Here is a 25468-nt window from a genome sequence, read left to right as displayed (position 1 = left end):
TCTTCACTTTCGCCTCCAAAACAGATCGGGCGAAAGTTCAGCCCTCACACCTATGAGCTCAATGGTGGAACTCGATGGAACGCTCTTAGACTGATCCCAACTCACAGGCCAACAGACCAGCAGGATGGACCATCGGTACCCAACCGAAAACCTCGATCAAACACCGTAAGCTCCACGCCGGTCTTGGCGTATCAGGACACGGCCTGGCTATCTCAAGGACTTTGTCTGTCCATAGATTGTGTTTTCAAAAGGGAGGAAATATGTTGTGTTCACATCTGTTTGTTTGTTACAGGACACTATACAGACACTAGGATCCTGCGGGAGCTATTCACACACTGCTGTAAACATACTGGTTCATGCTGGTTTTGGGTCACCATTTTGGGGAGTTTCTATAAAGGACACAGTTAGTTACATTACTCCTGTTTCAGTTAGTCTGGTTATTTACATACACAACAGAGATGTTAAACCGATGCTCCATCTGCTCTCTCAGGTGGATGTAAAAGATCCCATGGCACTATTTCAAAGAAGAGCAGGGGAGTTAACCCCTGTGTATCAGCCAATATTTATCCCTCAATCAACATAACTAAACAGATTATCTGCTCACTATTTCAGTACTGTTTGTGGGAGCTTGCTGTATGCAAATTGGCTGCTGTGTTTCCTACACTGCAACAGTGACTACATTTGAAAAAAAACTTCATTGGCTGTAAAGTGCTTCGGGACGTCTGGTGGTCGTGAAAGGCGCGATATAAATGCAAATCTTTTTCTTTAAGCTCGAAATCAACTGCATCGATAGACAGACAGTTTGTTTAAAAAATTAGGGTGGAAAGTGAGTCAAAAAGAGGTACATCGTAATTATTGTGTTCCTAACACAGATGAGACTGCACACAGGGAGGTTAAAGTAACAGTGACCTCAGTCTTTAATAAGACACTCCAGAGTGAGGAACAGGCCTTAGGGACCGGCTTATATACAGTGCTCCCAAGGGATGCTTGGACCCCTTGGAACTTCAGGGGATGCACTCCTGGGAGTGCATGCTTTACAGATACACAACATCACTCCCCCCCGCCCAATGTCAAAGTGAAACCTATTTACAAGGTGAGGCGGCCGGGAGCCTTTCTTTCCCTGGTGGACCGCCTCGGTGCAAATGTCTGTTCTGGTGTGTTGGCTGTGCCCTCGCTGGGCTGGCGTGTTGTTAGCCCTGCAGGGCTGCTGGGTGAGCCTGGCCTTGCTGGGCTGTTGGGCGTGATGGGTTCGATTTCCTGGTCCGGCGTGGTGTCGTTGATCCTTTGGGTGCGTGTTGTGGGCTCGAAAAAGGTGGTGTCTGCTGTGGGTTGTTCAGGGCAGTCTGTGAACCGCAGCCTCGTTTGGTCCAGGTGCTTTCTGCAAATTTGTCCATTGTCTAGTTTGACTACAAACACCCTACTCCCTTCTTTAGCTAGCACCGTGCCCGCGATCCACTTGGGACCATGTCCATAGTTTAACACATACACAGGGTCATTCAGATCAATTTCCCGTGACACAGTAGCGCGACCATCATTTACATTTTGTTGTTGCTGCCTGCTCTCTACCTGATCATGCAGGTTGGGGTGAATCAGCGAGAGTCTGGTTTTAAGTGTCCTTTTCATGAGTAGCTCAAACGGGGGCACCCCTGTGAGCAAGTGGGGTCTCGTGCGGTAGCTGAGCAGTACTCGGGACAGGCGGGTTTGGAGTGAGCCTTCTGTGACTTGTTTAAGGCTCTGTTTGATGGTTTGTACTGCCTGCTCTGCCTGCCCATTGGAGGCTGGTTTAAACGGGGCCGAGGTGACAGTTTGATCCCATTGCGGGTCATGAATTCTTTAAATTCGGCACTGGTGAAACATGGCCCGTTGTCACTGACCAGTATGTCAGGCAGGCCGTGGGTGGCAAACATGGCCCTCGGGCTTTCAATGGTGGCGGTGGCGGTGCTTCCCGACATTATTTCACATTCAATCCATTTTGAAAAAGCATCCACCACCACCAGGAACATTTTACCGAGAAACGGGCCCGCATAGTCGACATGGATCCTCGACCATGGTCTGGAGGGCCAGGACCACAAACTTAGTGGTGTCTCTCTGGGCGCGTTGCTCAACTGAGCACATACGTTGTATTGCTATACACAGGACTCTAAGTCAGAGTCAATACTGGGCCACCACACATGGGATCTGGCTATCGCTTTCATCATTACTATACCCGGGTATGTGCTGTGGAGATCCGAGATGAACGATTGGTAGCATTACACGGTTATCCCACAACAGGCAGTCTGCCTGAATGGACAGCTCGTCCTTTCGCCGCTGGAACGGCTTGATTGGCTCTTGCATTTCAACGGGGATGCTGGCCCAGCTCCCATGCAGTACACAGTTTTTTACTAGGGACAGCAGAGGATCTTGGCTGATCCAAGTCCTAATCTGGCAGGCCGTGACAGGTGATTTATCATTTTTAAATGCTTCCATGACTATCAACAAGTCTGCAGGCTGTGCCATCATCAACAAGTTTGCAGGCTGCACCATTTCCACCCCCGTGGTGGGCAATGGTAGCCGACTGAGAGCATCCGCACAGTTCTCAGTGTCTGGCCTGTGGCGGCTGGTATAGTTATACGCTGATAGCGCGAGTGCCCACCTTTATATGCGGGCTGAGGCATTAGTATTTATCCCCTTGTTTTTAGTGAACAAGGATATGAGGGGCTTGTGATTGGTTTCCAGCTCAAATTTGAGGCCAAACAAATGCTGATGCATTTTCTTTACCCCGAACACACATGCTAATGCCTCTTTCTCAATCATGATGCAGGCCCTCTCAGCCTTAGACAAGCTCCTGGAAGCATAGGCGACAGGTTGCAACTTCCCCGCAACGTTAGCTTGTTGTAATACACACCCGACTCCGTACGACGACGCGTCACATGCTAGCACAAGTCTTTTACACGAGTTATACAATACAAGCAGCTTGTTGGAGCATAAAATGTTTCTGGCTTTCTCAAAAGCAATTAATTGGTTTTTTCCCCATACCCAGTTCTCACCTTTGCACAATAACACATGTAGGGGCTCTAAAAGGGTGGGGCTTAACCCCGATAGGAAGTTACCAAAATAGTTGAGGAACGACCGCAGCTCCGTGATGTTCTGTGGCCTGGGCGCGTTCCTGATAGCCTCTGTCTTGGCGTCTGTGGGCCGAATGCCGTCCGCCGCGATCTTTCTCCCCAAAAACTTCACTTCTGTTGCCATGAAGACGCATTTCGACCTCTTCAGCCATAGCCCTACGCGATCCAGTCGCTGGAGGACCTCCTCCAGGTTTTGTAGGTGCTCGACGGTATCCCGACCTGTGACCAATATGTCGTCCTGAAAGACCACCGTGTGTGGTACCGACTTGAGTAGGCTCTCCATGTTTCTCTGGAAGATCGCTGCAGCTGACCGAATTCTAAACGGGCATCTGTTGTAGATGAACAGTCCCTTGTGCATATTGATGCGGGTGAGGCCCTTCGAAGACTCCTCCAGCTCCTGCGTCATGTAGGCCGAAGTCAGGTCGAGCTTGCTGAACATAGAAACATAGAAACATAGAAAATAGGTGCAGGAGTAGGCCATTCGGCCCTTCTAGTTGCACCGCCATTCAATGAGTTCATGGCTGAACATTCAACTTCAGTACCCCATTCCTGCTTTCTCGCCATACCCCTTGATCCCCCTAATAGAAACATAGAAAACATCTTGCCTCCTGCCAGTGTTGCAAATAGGTCGTCTGCCTTAGGTAGCGGGTATTAGTCCAGAATCGAGAAACGATTAATAGTTACTTTATAATCGCCGCAAATCCTGACCGTGCTATCACTTTTGAGTACTGGAACAATCGGGCTGGCCCACTCGCTGAATTCCACTGGGGAGATGATGACCTCGCGTTGCAACCTGTCCAGCTCGATTTCCACTCTCTCCCTCATCATGTGAGGTACCGCTTGTGCCTTGTGGTGAATGGGTCATACCTCTGGGACCAAGTGGATCCGCACCTTCGCCCTGGAAAAGTTTCCAATGCCTGGCTCAAAAAGGGAAGGAAATTTGTTAAGAACCTGGGTACATGAGGCCTCATCGACATGTGATAGCGCTCGGATGTCATCCCAGTTCCAGCGGATTTTGCCCAGCCAGCTCCTTCCAAGCAGTGTGGGGCCATCGCCCGGGACAATCCAGAGTGGCAGTTCATGCACCGTGCCCTCGTAGGTGACCTTGAGCACGGCGCCGCCCAGGACAGTGATAAGCTCTTTAGTGTACGTTCTCAGTTTCCTGTGGATGGGGCTCAGGGCTGGTCTGAATGCCTTGTTGCACCACAATCTCTCAAACATCTTTTTACTCATGATGGATTGGCTAGCGCCAATGTCCAGTTCCATGGCTACGGGTAAGCCATTCAATTTTACACTTAGCATTATAGGTAGACATTTCGTCGAAAATGTGTGCACCCCATGTACTTCAGCATCTGCCTCCTCTCTCTGAGGCTCGAAATTGCTTTGATCCACCATGGACCGATCTTCCTCTGCCACGTGGTGGTTAGCAGGTTTTGCAGAACTTGCAGCTCATTTGCAAGCTCGTCGGAGGTGCCCCATTGTTCCACAGCTCTTGCAAACATACCCTTTGAAGCGGCATGAATAGGCTGAATGGAAGCCTCCACAACGCCAACAAGATGTGAATTACCTTGCATTCATCCTTTGTTGGGGACTCTGAGTCATCTGGGTCACCTGAGGCCTGCTAGCAGTTGTAGACTTGTGGGTTCTGCCCTATACATTTCTGCTCGCAAACACAGTTCCTGTTAATTTTTGAACATTGCTGGCACTTGTGTGCTGAGAGATTTGTTTGGTGTTATCACTGGTGGACATAAACGCCTGTGCTATCGCAATGGCCTTACTGAGGGTTGGTGTATGTATAGTCAAAAGTTTTCGTAGGATGGTCTCGTGGCCAATGCCCAGTACAAAACAGTCTCTGAACGTTTGCTCCAGGTAGCCATCAAACTCACATTGTCCTGCAAGTCGCCTTAGCTCGGCGACGTAGCTCGCCACTTCCTGACCTTCAGATCGCTGGCACGTGTAGAACCGATACCTCGCCATCAGCACACTCTCCCTCGGGTTAAGATGTCCCGAACCAGTGTACACAGCTCCTCATACGACTTATCTGTGGGTTTCACCGGAGCCAGAAGATTCTTCATGAGGCTGTAGGTCTGTGCCCTGCAGACTGTAAGGAGGACCGCTCTCCTTTTTGCAGCGCTTCCTTCTCCGTCCAGCTCGTTGGCTACAAAGTTCTGGTCTAGCCATTCGACATAGGCTTCCCAGTCCTCACCCTCCGAGAACTTCTCCAGGATGCCCACAGTTTGCTGCATCTTTGCGTTGGATTCGTATTCTCGTCACCAGTTATTGTGTTCCTAATACAGATGAGGCTGCACACAGGGAGGTTAAAGTAACAATGACCTCTTGTCTTTAATAAGACACTCCAGAATGCAGAACAGGCCTTAGGGGCCGGCTTATATACAGTGCTCCCAAGGGATGCTGGGATCCCTTGAGACTTCAGGGGATGAGCTCCCTGGTGGCGGAACATGGGAGTGCATGCTTTATAGATACACAACAGTAATGGTAATGCTCTGTCTAGAGGCAGAAATCTAAGGACTTGTATTGTGTATGAACTGCCCTAAGCCATACTAAGTGAGGCTGGATGACTGGGCAGACCAGGCAGGATAGTGGGGTCTCTGTGATAGGTGTTTGGTGAAAAACTCCTTCTGACCAGGACATTCATGTTTCAGGCCACATTAGCGCAGAAGATACCAAAGGGTTCATTCCAAACAGTCTAACGTGGACTTGGGGACCAATTGGTGAGGCTTTGGTCCTCCTCAGACTCTCGTTCAGAGAATCCCTGTCTATTTTCCTTCATCTGAAAAGTGAATGAGTAAAGGACAAGGAGAGCAACTGATTATTGTTATCACTTGTGTTGAATATGCAGACTATGGATGTACTCTCTGTGTAGTTACTGTGTGGTTGCGTAAGACGGAGCCTTGTACTGATGTGACTTGTACTGATGTTTACACTGTGTATATACATGCTGGCACCATTAGAGGGTGCAACTGGTGGAGACTGGGTTTTCCTGCCCTGGTGGCAGGGCCCAGTATAAAAGGCTGCCCACCATGTTTGCACAGCGCTCTGGAGTTTGGAATAAAGGACCAAGATCACTACAGTTTGAATACAACACATTGCCCCGTGGAGTCATTCATAAGTACATTACAGACACAATAACTTCACCCTCACAGCATCGAAGTTACAGAAGTAAAAGCCACTGACTCTAGGCGGGCTATGGTACATGCTGGAAAATCAAACAAGGTTCAAGGAAAGGAGGGTTAACATCTTGGTCGGAAAAGGTTTCATTTGTCAAATTTGATCCATCTTCAGAAAGAATTTAGTGCAGAATCTGATTCTGGCTAGTGTGAAAGACATCATCGGCGGTCCCTCGAAGCGAGGATGACTTGCTTCCACACCAAAAAGGGATGAGTTCACAGGTGTTTCAATGTTCCAGATCCTGAACTAATATTGCAGATACTGAACTACATCCTGAAGGGTGGAAGATGCCTGTGCGTGGATTTTTTAACGTGGGGTGACCGTTGCACACCAGCCACCACACAGGCTTGACAGAGCTAGGTCTTGGTCCAGTGGCAAGGGTTAACTCAGACGACTGGAGACCTGCTCTGCTGCACAGACCTAGTGCGCACACATATCGCAGTGTGGGCTGGCCCATGCTGCCCCTGGGCCCTCGCCTCTTCTGGGCCCCAAACTCACGCCTCTCCTGGGCCCCGGTCACTTCCCTCTACAAACTCTTGCTGCTCCTTCGCCCCTCCTGCTGTGCCTGCCCGCACTGCAATCAGCGACCTGGCTTCGCAGCCGTCGCCCTCCTGCAGCAACACACGCTGCTCCCTGCAGTGGTATACCCCTGCACGCTGCTCCCTCCAATGGCCCCGGCCTGCTGATGGCTAGTGTGAAAAGCATGCCAGGACTGAACAATAGACCAGGCCATATGTCCCCAAGATCCATGGGAGAGGGAGCTGATGCCAAATACTTCTCAATAGTCGAACCAAACATTTTGAGGGATGTTCATTGACTGACTGATAACAATAGCTTTTTCGACTGGGACAATATCAAAGACTTATTAGCTGTGTATGCTGTCAATAATTTATATTTGTGCTCATGGCAGTTGGTGCTGAAGTTTTCTTTTCTCAAAGACTGTGTTGGTGCACCAACAGATTCAAATAGCCAGAGCCAGTTGATGCCAATTAGCAGCAATGGAGCCCATCCTTCTACATAAGGTTTCTTGTACCTAGCAAATGCGAACATTGAGTTTGTGACACTGTGATTGGTGTAATTGGAAAATAAAACTAAACAGATCTTCAAAGGAGAAAAGAATACATGCTTAAAGAATATCGGCACAACGGATCACTGGTTATGGCTACAGTGAAATCTTGAGAGCACTTCACAGATTGTTGAAGATTGGCTGACACAGCCATAAATGCAGTACTAAAACATTTATCACAAATTCACAGAGGGTGCATGCAACATTTGCAAGCTGCACATTTGGCAGACCAAGCTCCGGATTGAAGGATGGCAAATTCACAAAATTATGCCTCTAATGTTTAAGAAACAACTGATTGGAATTTGATAAAGCGGAGCGAACTTATCCATTGTGAAACATAGAGCAAGGATCAAGAGGAAGCATCTTTTTGAATTCCAGGAAATAGTAATACAGGAACTGTCCTGTCCATATTATATCATGAACTCGAAAAACATTTCACAGGCATTCCATCAATCCCGATGCCTTTATTCCTGTTGCATGTAGCTGATAATGAATGAGAAAGAATGAAGCTGCTTTCTAAGCTCCTGCCCTATGGGCACTATAAATGTTCCATTTGTCATCTATTTTTGTCTAATTTCAAACCATTTGGCATTTCACCCTGCCTTGCTTCCCCTTTCTCTAATAGCCGAGTTAATGTTACAAGTCTGCTTGGCTGTTATAAGGTGTACTGGTGAGAATGTTGCAGGTAGGAGATATTAACAAAAGCATCTAATTGCCATATAATTCCCCGTTTGATAAATAATGGAACAAAATGTTGCTGTTCACTGGGTAATTTGATTAATATCTCCCACCTGAAACCGTGCAAAAGTACAATAATCCTCCCCTGCGATGTTTATCAGTCTGTTAGAGAAAAAAATAATCAAAGGCAAACTATTGAAAGGCAATTGTGAAATGGTCTGAAATTAGTCAAAAGATAACAAAGAGCAGTTAGGCTGTTTAGTGTCCAATGGGAACCATACAGGAAAATTAGAAGTAATATTGACTTTAGAAATTTAAAATGTTTATTTCTATTTTTTGAAAATGATATTTAATGTTATATATATATATAAAACATATGTATATATCTACCTCCTGCCCCACACTAAATCCCACTTGTCCATCATCCCAATCTGACCTACAATTGTTTCCCGACCCCGAAATACAAAATGTAAACTCCTTCGGCAAAAGATTGAATTGCTGCGGGTGGTACAGGTGCCGTTTTGGGTCACAAATTACATCAGAGCTACGCCTGCACAATCCTGGTGCGGACCATGCTGGACACCATCTTGGCAAGCATGTTAGTGTCAGAGCTGGGAGCGGTGCCACAAGTACGTACAGTAATCAGATTGTGGTATCAATCAGCACTGCATCTAAATGCTGAGTCGTACCACAGCCACAAAGCTTATCACTTGCTGCGTGTGCAGCTGACGTGCGGCCATGCCCAGCACATCATAATGGTGAATGCCCGATATACGCTCTGAAGGAGCCGAGCAGTACTCACGAGAACACATCTCAAGATCCATCGTGGTCTGCTGCATGCTCCACAGCCTCGCCATCGTGACGGCCCAGCCTTTGCCATCAGACCTATGCCGACCAGCTGAGAAGGAGAAGGAGGGAAAGAAGGAGGAGGATGAGAAGGAGGTGGAGGTAGAGGAGGAGGAGGAGGAGGAATGGGAGGAGGAGGAGGAGGATGAGAAGTCAAAGGAAGTGGAAGAGGAGGAAGTGGAAGGGAGGAGGCACCCCAGACAGCCCCTTTCTGCTCGTGTTGTCTCTGATCGACTCATCTGATTGCGGAACCAGTGAACGTGTCTGCAATCCCACGTTCACAATAGACACACACCTTACCATCCCTCTGTTACTGACCATCACAGCGTCCTCTTAAACATAGAAACATAGAAGCATAGAAAATAGGTGCAGGAGTAGTCCATTCGGCCCCTCGAGCCTGCACCGCCATTCAATGAGTTCATGGCTGAACATGCAACTTCAGTACCCCATTCCTGCTTTCTCGCCATACCCCTTGATCCACCTAATAGTAAGGACTACATCTAACTCCCTTTTTGAATATATTTAGTGAATTGGCCTCAATAACTTTCTGTGGTAGAGAATTCCACAGGTTCACCACTCTCTGGGTGAAGAAGTTTCTCCTCATCTCAGTCCTAAATGGCTTACCTCTTATCCTTAGACTGTGACCCCTGGTTCTTGACTTCCCCGACATTGGAAACATTCTTCCTGCATCTAACCTGTCTAAACCCGTCAGAATTTTAAACGTTTCTATGAGATCCCCTCTCATTCTTCTGAGCTCCAGTGAATACAGGCCCAGTTGATCCAGTCTTCCTTGATATGTCAGTCCCGCCATCCTGGGAATCAGTCTGGTGAACCTTCGCTGCACTCCCTCAATAGCAAGAATGTCCTTCCTCAAGTTAGGAGACCAAAACTGTACACAATACTCCAGGTGTGGCCTCACCAAGGCCCTGTACAACTGTAGCAACACCTCCCTGCCCCTGTACTCAAATCCTTGCGCTATGAAGGCCAACATGCCATTTGCTTTCTTAACCGCCTGCTGTACCTGCATGCCAACCTTCAATGACTGATGTACCATGACACCCAGGTCTCGTTGTACCTCCCCTTTTCCTAATCTGTCACCATTCAGATAATAGTCTGTCTCTCTGTTTTTATCTCACATTTATCCACATTATACTTCATCTGCCATGCATTTTCCCACTCACCTAACCTATCCAAGTCACTCTGCAGCCTCATAGCATCCTCCTTGCTGCCACCCAACTTAGTGTCATCCGTAAATTTGGAGATACTACATTTAATCCCCTCGTCTAAATCATTAATGTACAGTGTAAACAGCTGGGGCCCCAGCACAGAACCTTGCAGCACCCCACTAGTCACTGCCTGCCATTCTGAAAAGTACCCATTTACTCCTACTCTTTGCTTCTTGTCTGCCAACCAGTTCTCAATCCATGTCAGCACACTACCCCCAATCCCATGTGCTTTAACTTTGCACATTAATCTCTTGTGTGGGACCTTGTCGAAAGCCTTCTGAAAGTCCAAATATACCACATCAACTGGTTCTCCCTTGTCCACTCTACTGGAAACATCCTCAAAAAATTCCAGAAGATTTGTCAAGCATGATTTCCCTTTCACAAATCCATGCTGACTTGGACCTATCATGTCACCTCTTTCCAAATGCGCTGCTATGACATCCTTAATAATTGATTCCACCATTTTACCCACTACTGAGGTCAGGCTGACATCTTGGCCACACTGCTACAGTAAAAGCCATCACAAAACAAACATTCCAATCTAACTTTATCCACTAATATCCATCCAAAGTAACAAAACAAAGTTAATGAATCACCCTTCTGCATTCCCCTAGCGCCTGTCTTCCGTGTGCCTTTGCCGGTCCTGGTGCTCCTACGCAGTACTTCCCCAGTGGCTGCAGCACGGCTGGTGGAAGTCTTTGCCTGTCAATGGGAGACACTGCAGACGGCCTTGGAGGATGACCTCGAGGAGCTCTGGGCCTAGAAGGCTCGGCTGCGGACTGCACCACCTCGGCATGGGCTGGCTGGCTGACAGGCAACAGTACGGGCAATGGCGGAGTGGCAGTGGTGGGAACATGAATGGTGTCATCCTGAGAGAGGACAGCAGGTTCCTGCTCCACAGACCCACTGCCACTCCCCCGGGGTGGTGCCTCAGCATTCCTAGCCAGGTGTTGGAAGACAGATTCTTGGACTGCTGTGATACCCTGCAATCCCCTTTCCTTACTGGTAAACCCAGCCACAATAGCAGCAGGCTGAGCTGGTGTGCCAGCAAGCTGAACCTGGGGCGGGGTTTATTATGGCCAATGGGTGAAAAAAGGTGCTCAATGGATGCTGTGCTAATAAGAATTGCCTTTTGGAATGTGAGGATTTAGCTCAACATTTTTCAGTTAATTGAAGACTATCATGATTTGAACATGCCTGGTGGCGCTAACCAGAAACATGCAGGTTTAGCATTCATGCTGATTAAACGCAATTTTCATCGAGCAGTATATGTGGGCTCCTTACACCCACTGCCACTGAAGGTGTGGAATGCTCTGGCATGTTGCAGGATGGCTCAGGGACCGAGGGAGAGGGCACACAGGGACCGAGGGAGAGGGACCGAGAGAGAGGGAACACAAGGACCGAGGGAGAGGGCACACAGGGACCGAGGGAGAGGGAACACAGGGACCGAGGGAGAGGGATCAAGGGAGAGGGGTTCAGGGACCGAGGGAGAGGGCGTTCAGGGACCAAGGGAGAGGGACCGAGGGAGAGGGAGAGGGTGTTCAGGGACCAAGGGAGAGGGTGTTCAGGTTATCGGATGCGGCACTGTAGCTCCTGGTAGAGGAGGTCCAGAGGAGAGATATCATGTGCCTGCAGGGAGGTAGGACACCACCTCGCCCTCCTGTCCTGTGTTTTAAAGGTCCTCCTCGCTGTTTCAACAGCAGTGAACATGAAATAGTAAGTATCCCTTTAAGTGGTGTGTATTCCTTTAAGTAGCGCTTGAAATCGACATCAATGCCATGTTTACTCCCAAACAGCTGGTCACTGTTAGGAGAGGGCGTTAATTGAAGTGCTGGCCACTAAGATTCCGTGCAGCCTCTTTAATGAATGCTGGCAATCAGAAGTTTAACGAGCATCCAGCCGGACGTTATTAGTGCTGGCTTCAACCCCTTTACCCAGATTGCGTCTTGTGCTAAATGCGAGCTAAACTGGCATTTCAGCTTAAGACCCCATTCAGGCCACCTTTTTCCCTCTTTTGAGAACACAATTTAAACCAATTCTGTCAACATAACTGGTCAGTTTTGTTCGAAATAAAAGTAATGTAAAAACATCAAGCTTCTTACATTCCCTATTTTGAGGCTAGGAATGACTTGTCGCAAGCTTATTTTCCTGTCAGATCTAATATTTCTATTGTATTCACTCCTATCGTAACTTGTTTCAGGGTTTGTTTTTTAAATCAAGCAAACATTATGTAAAGACAATCAGCACGAATTGTCGCTGGCAGGTATGTCGAGGCTGCTCTTATCCAGAGATGCTATGTTGTCCCTCTCATCGTTCATGGCTACCCAGCGTGGCAAAAGACTGTTCAATATCTTCATTCCACTGCTGCAGGGGTTGATGTTGTCCCTGAGAAGTGCTGGAATCTTGCAATATAGATTTAAAACTGAAGAAAATGTTGTTCACCGAGCCATACATATGGTATGTAATGCAATATCTTCCTCTCTCCCAACATTAGTTCTCTTTGAGTTCATCGATCAAACTGTATAATGAGGTTTGGGAATTCTTCAGCCAGGATAAAGTCACACATTGTCGATGCATAGGCTGGCAACACTTATCCTGGAACAGCAAGAGGTATCTGGGGCTTTTCAGACTTCCTCTAACTAGTATGCTTCAATTGTTTACAAACTTCTTCCGAATATCATTTTCCAAGTCTGTCAATTCCACTTTAAATACTTCCATCGGTCTTACATTGGCAGTTAACAATGGTATTGCTGTTATTGCAGGAATCAGTCCAAAATAATACTCTGCTTGTCGGCTTCCTGGGACAATACACCAATCTGAATCTGCACAGCTTACACCAAACTATATTCCCATTTGATTTGCTAGCTCAATATAACATTTGGTATCCAATTGGTTTCTCTATCATTTAACCCCTTTTTGTATCTGATAGAAACTACCTTTGAGATCCGTTGTTCTTAATAATATTTATTGTTCTGATATAACATCGCCTGTCAATGGTCCCTTTAATTACTTGCGCATTGTTTAATCTTTTGCCCACATTTTCTTCATGTCTATTCAATTGATTTTCTTCCCGAATTGTGCGTAATAACATTCTGCACCTAGAGCATAAGAACATAAAAAATATATGACCAGGAGTAAGCCACAAGGCTCCTTGAGCCTGCTCTGCCATTCAATAAGGTCATCGCTGAACCTTTACATCAATTCCACTTCTCTTAGCAGTGCATCCTTAAATTTTACATGTGTACAATTTCATAAATCGGAAGGCAAAGAAACAAAAGGAAAATTTCACAGAGTAGGAACGTTTCTGAATTGCAAATCATGATCAGTCCATTATTTTTTGTCTTTCTCCTTGTCTCGGACATTTTATTGACTCATGCTGGTCCAAATTACTTCTGTTACATATGGGATCTTGCCTTTTTTCTTTAACATAGTCTGCAATTCAAACAATTACCACAATTGATGAATGTTCATTGATTTGCCTTCATGTCATTGCCAGAAATATGAAAAGCTTCTTGTTTTTGGGTGTTTCATTCTGCCAGATAAATATTGTCTATTGTCAAACTGCTGGATAAGAATATTAAGCAGATTGATAAAGTTAGAGACATTAATAAGTTTAATGATCCACTTAATTTCTCACTGACAAAACATTAATCTTAAACACCCTAACCAACCATTCTGAGTAACGCCTATTCCCCATGTCCAAAACTCACGTGTGTGGATCTTAATGATGATCCCTGAAGATGGCTGCTCCAAGCCTATTTATCGCACTGGGTCTCAAAGGTAGCAACGGTCTCTTTTTTTCTAATTAAATAAAAACATGGCATCTCTTTATGCCATTTTCTTTTATGCTGCTCTTCTTACATAAGAACATAAGAAATAGGAACAGGAGTAGGCCATACGGCCCCTCGAGCCTGCTCCACCATTCAATAAGATCATGGCTGATCTGATCATGGACTCAGCTCCACTTCCCTGCCCGCTCCCCATAACTCCTTATCCTCTTATCGTTTAAGAAACTGTCTATTTCTGTTTTAAATTTATTCAATGTCCCAGCTTCCACAGTTCTCTGAGGCAGCAAATTCCACAGATTCACAACCCTCTGAGAGAAGAAATTTCTCCTCATCTCAGTTTTAAGTGGGCGGCCCCTTATTCTAAGATCATGCCCCCTAGTTCTAGTCTCCCCCATCAGTGGAAACATCCTCTCTGCATCCACCTTGTCGAGCCTCCTCATCATCTTATACATTTCGATAAGATCACCTCTCATTCTTCTGAATTCCAATGAGTAGAGGCCCAACCTACTCAACCTATCCTCATAAGTCAACCCCCTCATCTCCAGAATCAACCGAGTGAACCTTCTCTGAACTGCCTCCAAAACAAGTATATCCTTTCGTAAATATGGAAACCAAAACTGCATGCAGTATTCCAGGTGTGGATGTAACCCTATCTAGTGTTTTATATAAACCCACTTGCTCGAACTGATTGATAAACAGAAATGAGAGGCCCCTTACGTTTTCACACCATATTGCTTCTCCCTGAGCCATAGCTTTGTTGTAAACAAGCTTCGATGCATGCTTTATAGCAGCACATTGCCTTTTCTATTGCAGAATTCTTCCTACCCTTATACTAACCGCTGCTGTGATGACAAACTTGTGTTTTGAAAGCCCATGTATGTTATCAGCATCATTGAGAGAAAAGACAGGCTTTGTGAGAACATGATTTAACCAATTCTGTCTACATTACTGTTCTATCTTTGTTAGAAATAAAATAATGTAAAACATATTGCTATTCTTACATGCAGCCTTTGCCCTGCCCTTGTATCCACAGTATTGATATGGCTGGTCCAGTTCAGCTTCTAATCAGTGGTGACCCCTTTTCCTCTTCCTAGGACGTTGATGGAGGACTTGGAAATGGTGATACCATTTGAGGTCATGGCGAAATGGCTCAATTTTCTCTTGTTCAAGGTGGCCATTGCCTGCTACTTATGTGGCACAAATGTTACTTTCAACTTGTCAGCCCAAGTCTGGATGTTATTCAGGTCCTGCTATAGACTGGTATGAGTTGGTTCATTATTGGAGGAGATGAGAATGCAACTGAATGCCGGGGAATTGTCCTCAAACACAATATTTCTAACCTTATAAGAAATAAGAGTAGGAGTCGGCCATTCGGCCCCTCGAGCCTGCTCCGCCATTTAATACGATCATGGTTGATCTGATCATGGACTCAGCTCCACTTCCCCGCCCGCTCCCCATAACCTCTTATCTCCTTATCATTTAAGAAACTGTCTATTTCTGTCTTAAATGTATTCAATGTCCCAGCTTCCACAGCTCTCGGAGGCAGTGAATTCCACAGATTTACAACCCTCTGACAGAAGAAATTTCTCCTCATCTCTGTTTTAAATGGGTGGCCCCTTATTCTAAGATCATGCCCTCTAGTTCTAGTCTCCCCCATCAGTGGAAACATCCTCTCTGTATCCACGTTGTCAAGCCCCCTCATAATCTTATACGTCTTGATAAGATCACCTCTCATTCTTCTGAATTCCAATGACTAGAGGCCCAACCTACTCAACATATCCTCATAAGTCAAACCCCTCATCCCCGGAATCAACCGAGTGAACCTTCTCTGAACTGCCTCTAAAGCAAGTATATCCTTTCTTAAATATGGAAACCAAAATTGCACGCAGTATTCCAGGTGTGGCCTCGCCAATACCTTATATAGCTATATGATGGCGAGGGGGTCATTAAGGAATGAGCTGAAGATGGTTGGATTGAGAACTCTTCCCTGCATTTATGACCTGGAACTGTGATGACTGGCCTCTGACAACTTTGACCAGCGTCCTTTGCATCAGATATCACTCCACTAAAAGGTTTTATTTCTAACACCCAGTGACTTCAGTTTTGCTCGGGCTACTTGGTGCCATACTCAGCTGAATGCTGCACTGATGTTTGGATGGGTACTATCACCTCTCCTCCAGTATTGAACTCTTGTGTCCAGGTCTGGATCAAGACCAAAATGAGGTCTGGAGCCAAGTGGTTCTGGTAGAACCTGGTCATAGCATCAGTGAGCAGATTACTGGTGATCCAGTTTTGTTTGATGGCAGTATTGATGACTCTTTCCGTCACTTTGCTGATAGTTGGGGAGTCGGCGGGGGTGGGGGGGGGGATGGGGGGGGCGGTGCTGAGAGGCACTACTTGATTGATATGTTATTTGTGGACAGTACATACCTGGGAAATCTTCCACAGTCCAGGCAGATACTAGTGGCACAGCAGTACTGGAACAGCTTGGCAATGTGAGCATAGAAGGCACACATTTTTCATTATTGCATACCTGTCGCACTCGGTAGAAAATGAATGCTTCCCATAAGTAGAGAGATAGTGAAGCAACTGAAATATACAGATCTTCTTCAACAGTTTTAATTAGAACTAGCCTTTGAGGTATTCATTCTATAAAGACACTATTGAGCAAAGGATTCAATCTAAGAATTCTTCTTTGCATACACTTTGGGTCCAATCCCTCAACAATAATAGTTTACAGATTGTGTTTGTGCAATTTTAATTGAAATTCTAAACTCAATAGATTGGTCAGACACCCTGAAATTATTCTTTAATCCTGATAAATGAATGTATTTAAAGTGAAAGGAAAGTTCTGGGGAATACATTTTCTTACAAAGTACTCCCCTTATATGGAGAAAATTACTTTCTCATTGGATTACTTTTAAAATTGCACTGATCTGAAGAACCTTGAGTGGAGTCTCCTTCCCTGGTCAGTCCTGTCTTCAATTACACATCCTCTTCTTTGTAGCCTGGAGCAGCTCCACTGCAAACCATTCATTTGTGGCTTCAGGTCTGAGGCCGACTAATCCTGATACACCGGGAAATTAGCATTCTGGATCGCTTCTCATAACTGAAGCCACCAGATTGGCATGGCAGGGAGCTGAGACCCTAATTGAGTTTCACCATGGTAGTTCTAAAATTGACAATGAGACTGTCATTTACTTATTTAAAATGGGAGGTGTGTTGAACAATGAAAGAATGGAGTGTGTTTCAAAATGTGTGGAAAAAGTGTAAAGAATGTTAGATATATCATCATCATCATCATAGGCAGTCCCTCGGAATCGAGGAAGACTTGCTTCCACTCTTAAAATAAGTCCTTAGTCCTTAGGTGGCTGAACAGTCCAATACGAGAGCCACAGTCCTTGTCACAGGTGGGACAGATAGTCGTTGAGGGAAAGGGTGGGTGGGACAGGTTTGCCGCACGCTCTTTCCGCTGCCTGCGCTTGATTTCGGCGTGCTCTCGGCGATGAGATATGTAGATAGGTGAGGAGGGTTTAGATAGAATGTAATGGCGTAGACTGAATATTGCAACTGTTAGCTCTAAGTTTGTCGAGTATAAGAGATATAGTGGCTCATTCCACAATCCCATACACCTAACAGGGAGGCACACTGGGGAGTTTAGATTATAATGTTGGAACTTACTTCTATTACACCATGGGGTTAATTTCTTGATCCGTGCTCCCAGCAGGGAATCTGCAATCCTCCACAGTGCAACTCCCTGCTGCGAGCGTGGATTCATGGAACTAACGCTACAGTATAAGTATGTGCTTATCGAAGCATCGAAGCACTGACCACACTTGATCAGCTCCGCTGGGCAGGCCACATTGTTTACATGCCAGACACGAGACTCCCAAAGCAAGCGCTCCACTCGGAACTCCTTCACGGCAAATGAGCCAAAGGTGGGCAGTGGAAACGTTACAAGGACACCCTCAAAGACTCTCTGATAAAGTGCAACATCCCTACTGACACCTGGAAGTCCCTGGTCAAAAACCACCCTAAGTGGAGGGAGTACCTCGAGTCTCATCGCCAAGTGCATACAGAAACCAAGCGCAGGCAGCGGAAAGAGCGTGCGGCAAACCAGTCCCACCCACCCCTTCCCTCAACTAATGTTTGTCCCACCTGTGACAGGGACTGTGGTTCTCGTATTGGACTGTTCAGCCACCTAAGGACTCTTGTTAAGAGTGGAAGCAAGTCTTCCTCGATTCCGAGGGATTGCCTATGATGATAAGTATGTGCAAGGTGCTAACTAGAAATTAGGAGAAGACCCTTGATAATCAACCAGGAAAAAAAAGGACTGCACATAATTTGCTAAACACATATTCCACAGAGGAAGATTGAAGTGTTTTAACTTACGTGATCAAATAGGTTACATATCTTTATACTAATGTCATTCAAATTATAGATTTAACATCAAAAGCATCTGATTGGCATCTGTTACACTCGATATAAAGTGCAAATGTTGACTTTGCCAATCATCCACTGTAATAGACAAAGCAAATATTACTGTTATAGTATGTTGAAGACAGCTAAGGATATACTCTGTAATGTTTGAAATTGATTTATGTTAAGTTAAACTCAGCTAACACCATTCTTTTCCAATTCTCAATCGAAGTTAACATTCTCTTTTGTGATGATTATGTTGACAATTATAATGGCCCAGAATTTACAATAATAATGGCGTGGCTATCAGTGCTCACCGTTTCACCGTTACAATGGACTAACCCACACAGCAACTTCTGGAGTATGTACATGCTCAGTTATAAATGCAGAAATCCAGAAGTTACTGTCAGAGATACTGTGCTCCTCCACAGTGTGTGCTGTAACACTCCTCAGCGATACACTTGGCACCAACATCACTGTAATAGCATGAAGTTAGGATACTTGCCCATTAGTTTCGCACTAAAAATGCCAGAATAGGTTAGAGCTGGTGCATTCAGGAGTAAGTCAATTTTTAATGGTATAATAACTGATAATTACTGTCAAACAACCTCTCTGGCCCTGAAAATTTAATGTTACTAGGGTGGAGCCTCATTCATTCAGCAGTTAATTAATGTTGGAGACTTTTTTAGACATTAAAATTAAAATAAAAAATGATTTTACTTTTTCTGTCTATCTGTTTTATCTCTTGTTCTTAATTAATATTTTATCTCTTGTTCTTAATTAATATTTTATATCGGTCTTCACGGGAGAAGACACTAAAAACATCCCAATAGTGGATAATCAAGGGGCTATAAGGAGGGAGGAATTTAATACAATCACGATCACTAAAGAAGAAGTACTCAGTAAAATAATGGGACTAAAGGCGGACAAGTCCCCTGGACCTGATGGCTTACATCCTGGGGTCTTAAAAGAAGTGGCTGCAGAAATAGTGGATGCATTGGTTGTAATTTACCAAAATTCCCTGGATTGTGGGGAGGTCCCAGCTGATTGGAAAACCGCAAATATAACGCCCCTATTTAAAAAAGGAGGCAGACACAAAGCAGGAAACTATAGACCAGTTAGCCTAACATTTGTCGTTGGGAAAATGCTGGAGTCCATTATTAAGGAAGCAGTAGCGGGAGATTTGTTAAAGCGTGATTCATTTAAGCAGAGTCAGCATGGTTTTATGAAAGGGAAATCATGTTTGACAAATTTGCTGGAGTTTTTTGAGGATGTAATGAGCAGGCTGGATAAGGGGGAATTAGTGGATGTGGTGTATTTGGACTTCCAGAAGGCATTCGATAAGGTGCCACATAAAAGGTTACTGCACAAGATAAAAGTTCACAGGGTTGGGGGTAATATATTAGCATGTATAGAGGATTGGCTAACTAACAGAAAACAGAGAGTCGGGATAATCATTTAGAGAGAGTCATTTTCCGGTTGGCAAACAGTAACTAGTGGGGTGCCGCAGGGATCGGTGCTGGGGCCTCAACTATTTATAATCTATATTAATGACTTGGATGAAGGGACCGAGTGTAATGCAGCCGAGTTTGCTGATGATACAAAGATGGGTGGGAAAGCAAATTGTGAGGAGGACACAAAAAATCTGCAAAGGGATATAGACAGGCTAAGTGAGTGGGCAAAAATTTAGCAGATGTGGGAAAATGTGAGGTTATTCACTTTGGCAGAAAAAAATAGAAAAGCAAATTATAATTTAAATGGAGAAAAATTGCAAAGTGCTGCAGTACAGAAGGACCTGGGGATACTTGTGCATGAAACACAAAAAGTGAGTATGTCGGTACAGCAAGTAATCAGGAAGGCCAATGAAATGTTGGCCTGTATTGCAAAGGGGTTGGAGTATAAAAGCAGAGAAGTCCTGCTACAACTGTACAGGGTATTGGTGAGGCCACACCTGGAGTACTGCATACAGTTTTTGTCTCCGTATTTAAGGAAGGATATACTTACATTGGAGGCTGTTCAGAGAAGGATCATTAGGTTGATTCTGGAGATGAGAGGGTTGACTTATGACGATAGGTTGAGTAGGTTGGGCCTATACTCATTGGAGTTCAGACGAATGAGAAGTGATCTTATTGAAACATATAAGATAATTAATATACTTAAGGCGGAGATAGACAGATTTTTGAGCAATAAGGGAATAAAGGGTTATGGGGAGCGGGCGGGGAAGTGGAGCTGAGTCCATGATCTGATCAGCCATGATCTTATTACATGGCGGGGCAGGCGCGAGGAGCTGTATGGCCTACTCCTGCTCCTATTTCTTATGTTCTTGTGTTCTTATCCCATCTTTTTTTCCCAACTTTATTTCACTTTCTGTACATGATTTAAATCTAATTTATGTTTCCTGACTGATACTTCGTGGTTTAGACTCCGTGTATATCAGTGAGGATTCTGCAATCTGATTGGTTGAAGAGTCTTGCTGCCTTTGCTTGTGCCTGTAGAGGGCGCTATGCTGAAACTGATGCCAGATTAGAGGGAATCTGTGCTGAAAGTCCGTGGAAACGTTGTGGGCGGCTGTCAGTGAGGTGAATAGCGAGCGCCGTTCATTCGCTGCTGACCTCAAAACCTGTGTCATTATTTTTGCATGCATAAAAGTAAGTGCATTAAAACTGCTGTTATTGCTATGCCAACTTGGATCCTGTTCAGTCCTTGATAACGTTGAGGTGAGCTAGAAATTTAGTACTTCAACCTATGCTGTAATCCATTGAGGCTGACAGTGAAACTGTGGTTCAATCTTTGTAACTGAGTCAGTCTTTGTCTGATGGCTCAGCATTACATAAAAAACCCCAGAGATAAAATTACATTCCAATCCATTTTTCTACATTGTATGTTTTTGACAAATTTTACATAACTGTTTATATGTTCGTTTACAAATCAAAACAAATGCAAAGCTTTTGAAGGTGGGATCCCTTTAAGTAGAGTTAATCAATCCTTAAATTGTTAACTTGACTATTTTTATTCTTTCGCATATATAACTAAAATTAATACTGAGGGACATTGTCTCTTCCTATCCTTTGTGTTCTACAATGTAGGTAATGCTGTTCGTGTTTTTTTGCCATTGAGCTGTACTATTAAATAGTTTATCTGGGACCTGGGGAATGCCAATGTGACCAAGCACATTGTGACTTTGTTCCCTGCATCACTCAGGAGGGTATGGTGGTGAGTTTAAATCAGTACTGGGAGGAGAATGATTCATTTCTTCTCAGTAAATAGGACACAGCATCCACATCGACATTCCACAAGGGAACCTTAGAAATAGACAAAACCCGATCACTTTAGAGATAAAGTATTACTTCATGTTCCTTATGTTAAAGGTTGATGTCTGGAGTAATTACTTTGATAACCTATTTGCTATATTTGTGAAGAGGAGAAATTCAGCCCACACAGTGGCACAATATTTTAGTGCCATGTTACTATGCCATGAACTAAGACAGAGGTTCTCCACAATATGAGGTCTCAGTGATAAGCAAGCTATCCCAAGAGGTTTTGGCGAGGTGCAAGATTCATTTTCTAGACGGAAGAAACATATGAGGTAATGTCAACCAATGCTACTCTAAATGGCCCCTCATGGCCTAAGATTGCTACTCTAGATGGCCCCTCGTGGCCTAAGATTGCTACTCTAGATGGCCCCTCATGGCCTACGATTGCTACTCTAAATGGCCCCTCGTGGCCTACGATTGCTACTCTAAGTGGCCCCTCGTGGCCTACGATTGCTACTCTAAATGGCCCCTCGTGGCCTACGATTGCTACTCTAAGTGGCCCCTCGTGGCCTACGATTGCTACTCTAAGTGGCCCCTCGTGGCCTAAGATTGCTACTCTAGATGGCCCCTCATGGCCTACGATTGCTACTCTAAATGGCCCCTCATGGCCTACGATTGCTACTCTAAATGGCCCCTCATGGCCTACGATTGCTACTCTAAGTGGCCCCTCGTGGCCTACGATTGCTACTCTAGATGGCCCCTCATGGCCTACGATTGCTACTCTAAATGGCCCCTCATGGCCTACGATTGCTACTCTAAATGGCCCCTCGCGGCCTACGATTGCTACTCTAAATGGCCCCTAGTGGCGTAAGATTGCTTCCTAACCATTTTTGGACCAGCTACACCAGTATTGGACCAAAATAATTTGCATTTATACATCACCTTTTAGGTCGTCAGGACACCACAAAGCGCTTCACAACCATTGAATTACTTTTGAAGTGTGCATGTAAGCGAGCATGGAACCAGTTTGTGCACCGCAAGCTCCGACAATCAGCAAGCAAGATGAATGGTCGGTGAATCTGTTTTTGGTGGTGCTGGTTGAGGGATAAATGATGGCCTGGATACCGACAACTCTTGCTCTTCTTCATGGGTTCATTTACGTCTACCTGAACAGGCAGATAAGTTCGCATTTCACCACGTCTAGCAATGTGGCAATCCCTCATTACTGCATGAAGTGTCATCGTGGGCTGTTTGAGAACTTCTATCTTGTAAACTAGATGCCCAAAGTCTGCTTTTAAAATCAAGATCTTTGTTTCCACTGTGCTACTGTGTCTTATCGGAAGCATTAATGATTATTGTTGACAGTTTTTGTCCCAATCTTCGCCAGCCTGCCAGCTGCCTCCCAGTATCTCGCACAAGAAGCCATTCTTTATATGCGAGACCAAACCGTGTCAGCTGATTACTTGACTGGGGGGAGGAGGGCGATCCAGTCCTCACTTTCATCTATCTGCATGTGTACACTTCCATTAGGGATCATTGGACAGTGATCAGGAGCAGTAAACACAGACCTATTTTCCACTTGGATAAACCCAAGTCACATGTTGTCACCCACACTGCCACTGTGGCCATGATCAGCTAATTCAACCACAGACTGGAGGTCAAACCTGCGACTTCCTGGTCTGCCCTGTTCAGCCACTCGTTCATCAGCAGCAAAGCAAACTTAACCCCTGTAATGTCCTTATCCTGCTTCCTGCCCAGGCTTAGACTTGGCTAACCTTCATGGCCTAGAGTTTCCGTTAGGTTGCATTGTTTCTCCAATGCAATTTGCCCCAAATTGGCCTAACCATCACAAAAGGTTGTGGGATTTCCAAGCGCAAATGACATCCAGCGCAAATCGAGTTTCTGCAATTTTTTGAGCTAGTTTTAAAAACATTGCGCTGGAAGCTGGGCCCACCCACAAAATTGGCCACACCCCCAGATTCTCAAAACAACGGCAAGTTTGGGCACAATTTGTACCCTGATCTCCGACTGTGCCCAAAGCAGAAACTCTATCCCGATCAGTTTAAGGTCGATATGGGTCTGGAAAGGGCAGTCCACAGATTACTTGGTTGGATGGAGAACAGGAAATGATGCAGAGAAATCTAAGATAGTAGAATCAAGTTTGATCATTGGGAGACAAATAAGAAATTTGTTTTAAGCAGCAAATTCAAAAATGCATAACCATATCTTGCAGTTTTTCTTTGGTGAAATATAGTTTTCAATTAACACTGTTTGAATTCCAGTGCGACAACTATTTTGTAACTCGTATAAACTGTGACCAATGATATAGAAATAACATATTCAGTGCTTTAGTGTGACATAAACATGATGTGGCCTGATTTCTCACAAAATTGGCCCTAATGAATACAGGTACTAAGAATATAAAAGGCCCCGACTATGCCTGATGGGGTTCTATGGAGCACATCAAGGGGAATACTCTCCCTGTAATCTACCCAAGTTGGGATGGAATAACTGTGGAGAATAAGAGTAAATTGGACCAGTGAGTCCGATGGTCACCTCATCACCTTGACCGAGATTTTTCTCTTTCCTGCCATACCTGGTACACCCCTGGCTTCTCTTTCCTTGCCTGCCACAAGCAGATGGTGGCGGGGTGCTGGGCTGGTGTCCCCACAGAATTTGCCTCCTCTTGGCCACAGTTACTGCTGCTTTCCGAGCCCACCACATGGAAGGTGAAGGTCGGCCCCGGTAAACCATGATCAAGGAGTTGAGGTCTCTCCATAGAGGTACAGGGCCTGTAGCAACCTCTTCTCCCTCCAGTCAATCCCAAACACTTAGCTGCTGGAGTTCCTGGTTTTGGCTGAGGCTTTATGTGAGACAGGACATTTCTTCCTCTTTAAAGTCCTCGCTGCTTATTCTGGTGCTGTAGTGGTGTCAGCAAATCCTTTTCAAACTTAATGTAAAATTCTATCATATTATAGTCATTCTTCCCTAAGGGCCCCTTTACTACAAGTTTATTAATTAACCCTTTCTCATTGCACCATACTAGATCTAAAATAGCCTGTTCTTCAGCCTGGATGGCGCATAAATGGTTTTAACTGTTCTCCTTGTGTACAATTGCTAATTTCCGTTAATCCCACATCTGATCCGGTGTGGCACCCTCGACAGGGGATCTGTGCTGACTGTGAGCTGGGAAAACAGCAGGGAGACTCAAACAATCCACTTAAAGAACCCTCGGTGAGACACGCAGACTGCAAACCATGACATAAAAACAGGAAATATATAATACATTGAAATTATTTGAACAGGAAGCTAAATAAATATTGGGACATACATATGGGATTAAGGGAGAGACATAAAACAGAAAAAAAAAGTAACATAAAAAAAATGTAATTTAAAAAGAAAATATGTTACATTAATTTTCTTCAGAAAAAATGAAACTCCACACGTGTAAAATTAATTTTTCTGGGCCAAAGAGGCTATCCAGCAGTAATTAACACATATTATGCTGTTAAAAGCTCACTTATTCCCAATTGCATCAGCTCTACTTCTTTCATCTGGCTGTAGTGTGAGATTAGTGGGTAATTACTCGAACTTCACGTCACTGCAGTGATCTCTGCAGAGATCTTTGGCAAAGACTGCAACAGCACAGCCGGTGGAGGAGCAGGGTATCACTGACAGCAACTTCAAGATTTCCGCCTTTAACTATGCATGTGCAGGCGCCCGAAGTTGCTATCAGTTTTGCCCTGTAATAACGGTGAGCGCTGATTACGTTGATGTAGCAAAATCACGTAGCAAAATCCAGGACAGTGTTGTAAACCAGAAAAAAATATCCAAACTGTGTAACACCATATAATGCACAATCTATCCATCTTCCTACAATTTTCAGGCTTTTAAAATT

This window comes from Pristiophorus japonicus, chromosome 12 (genome assembly GCF_044704955.1).
Source record: "Pristiophorus japonicus isolate sPriJap1 chromosome 12, sPriJap1.hap1, whole genome shotgun sequence".
NCBI lineage: Eukaryota > Metazoa > Chordata > Chondrichthyes > Pristiophoridae > Pristiophorus > Pristiophorus japonicus.
Note: the sequence above shows the minus strand (reverse complement) of the source record.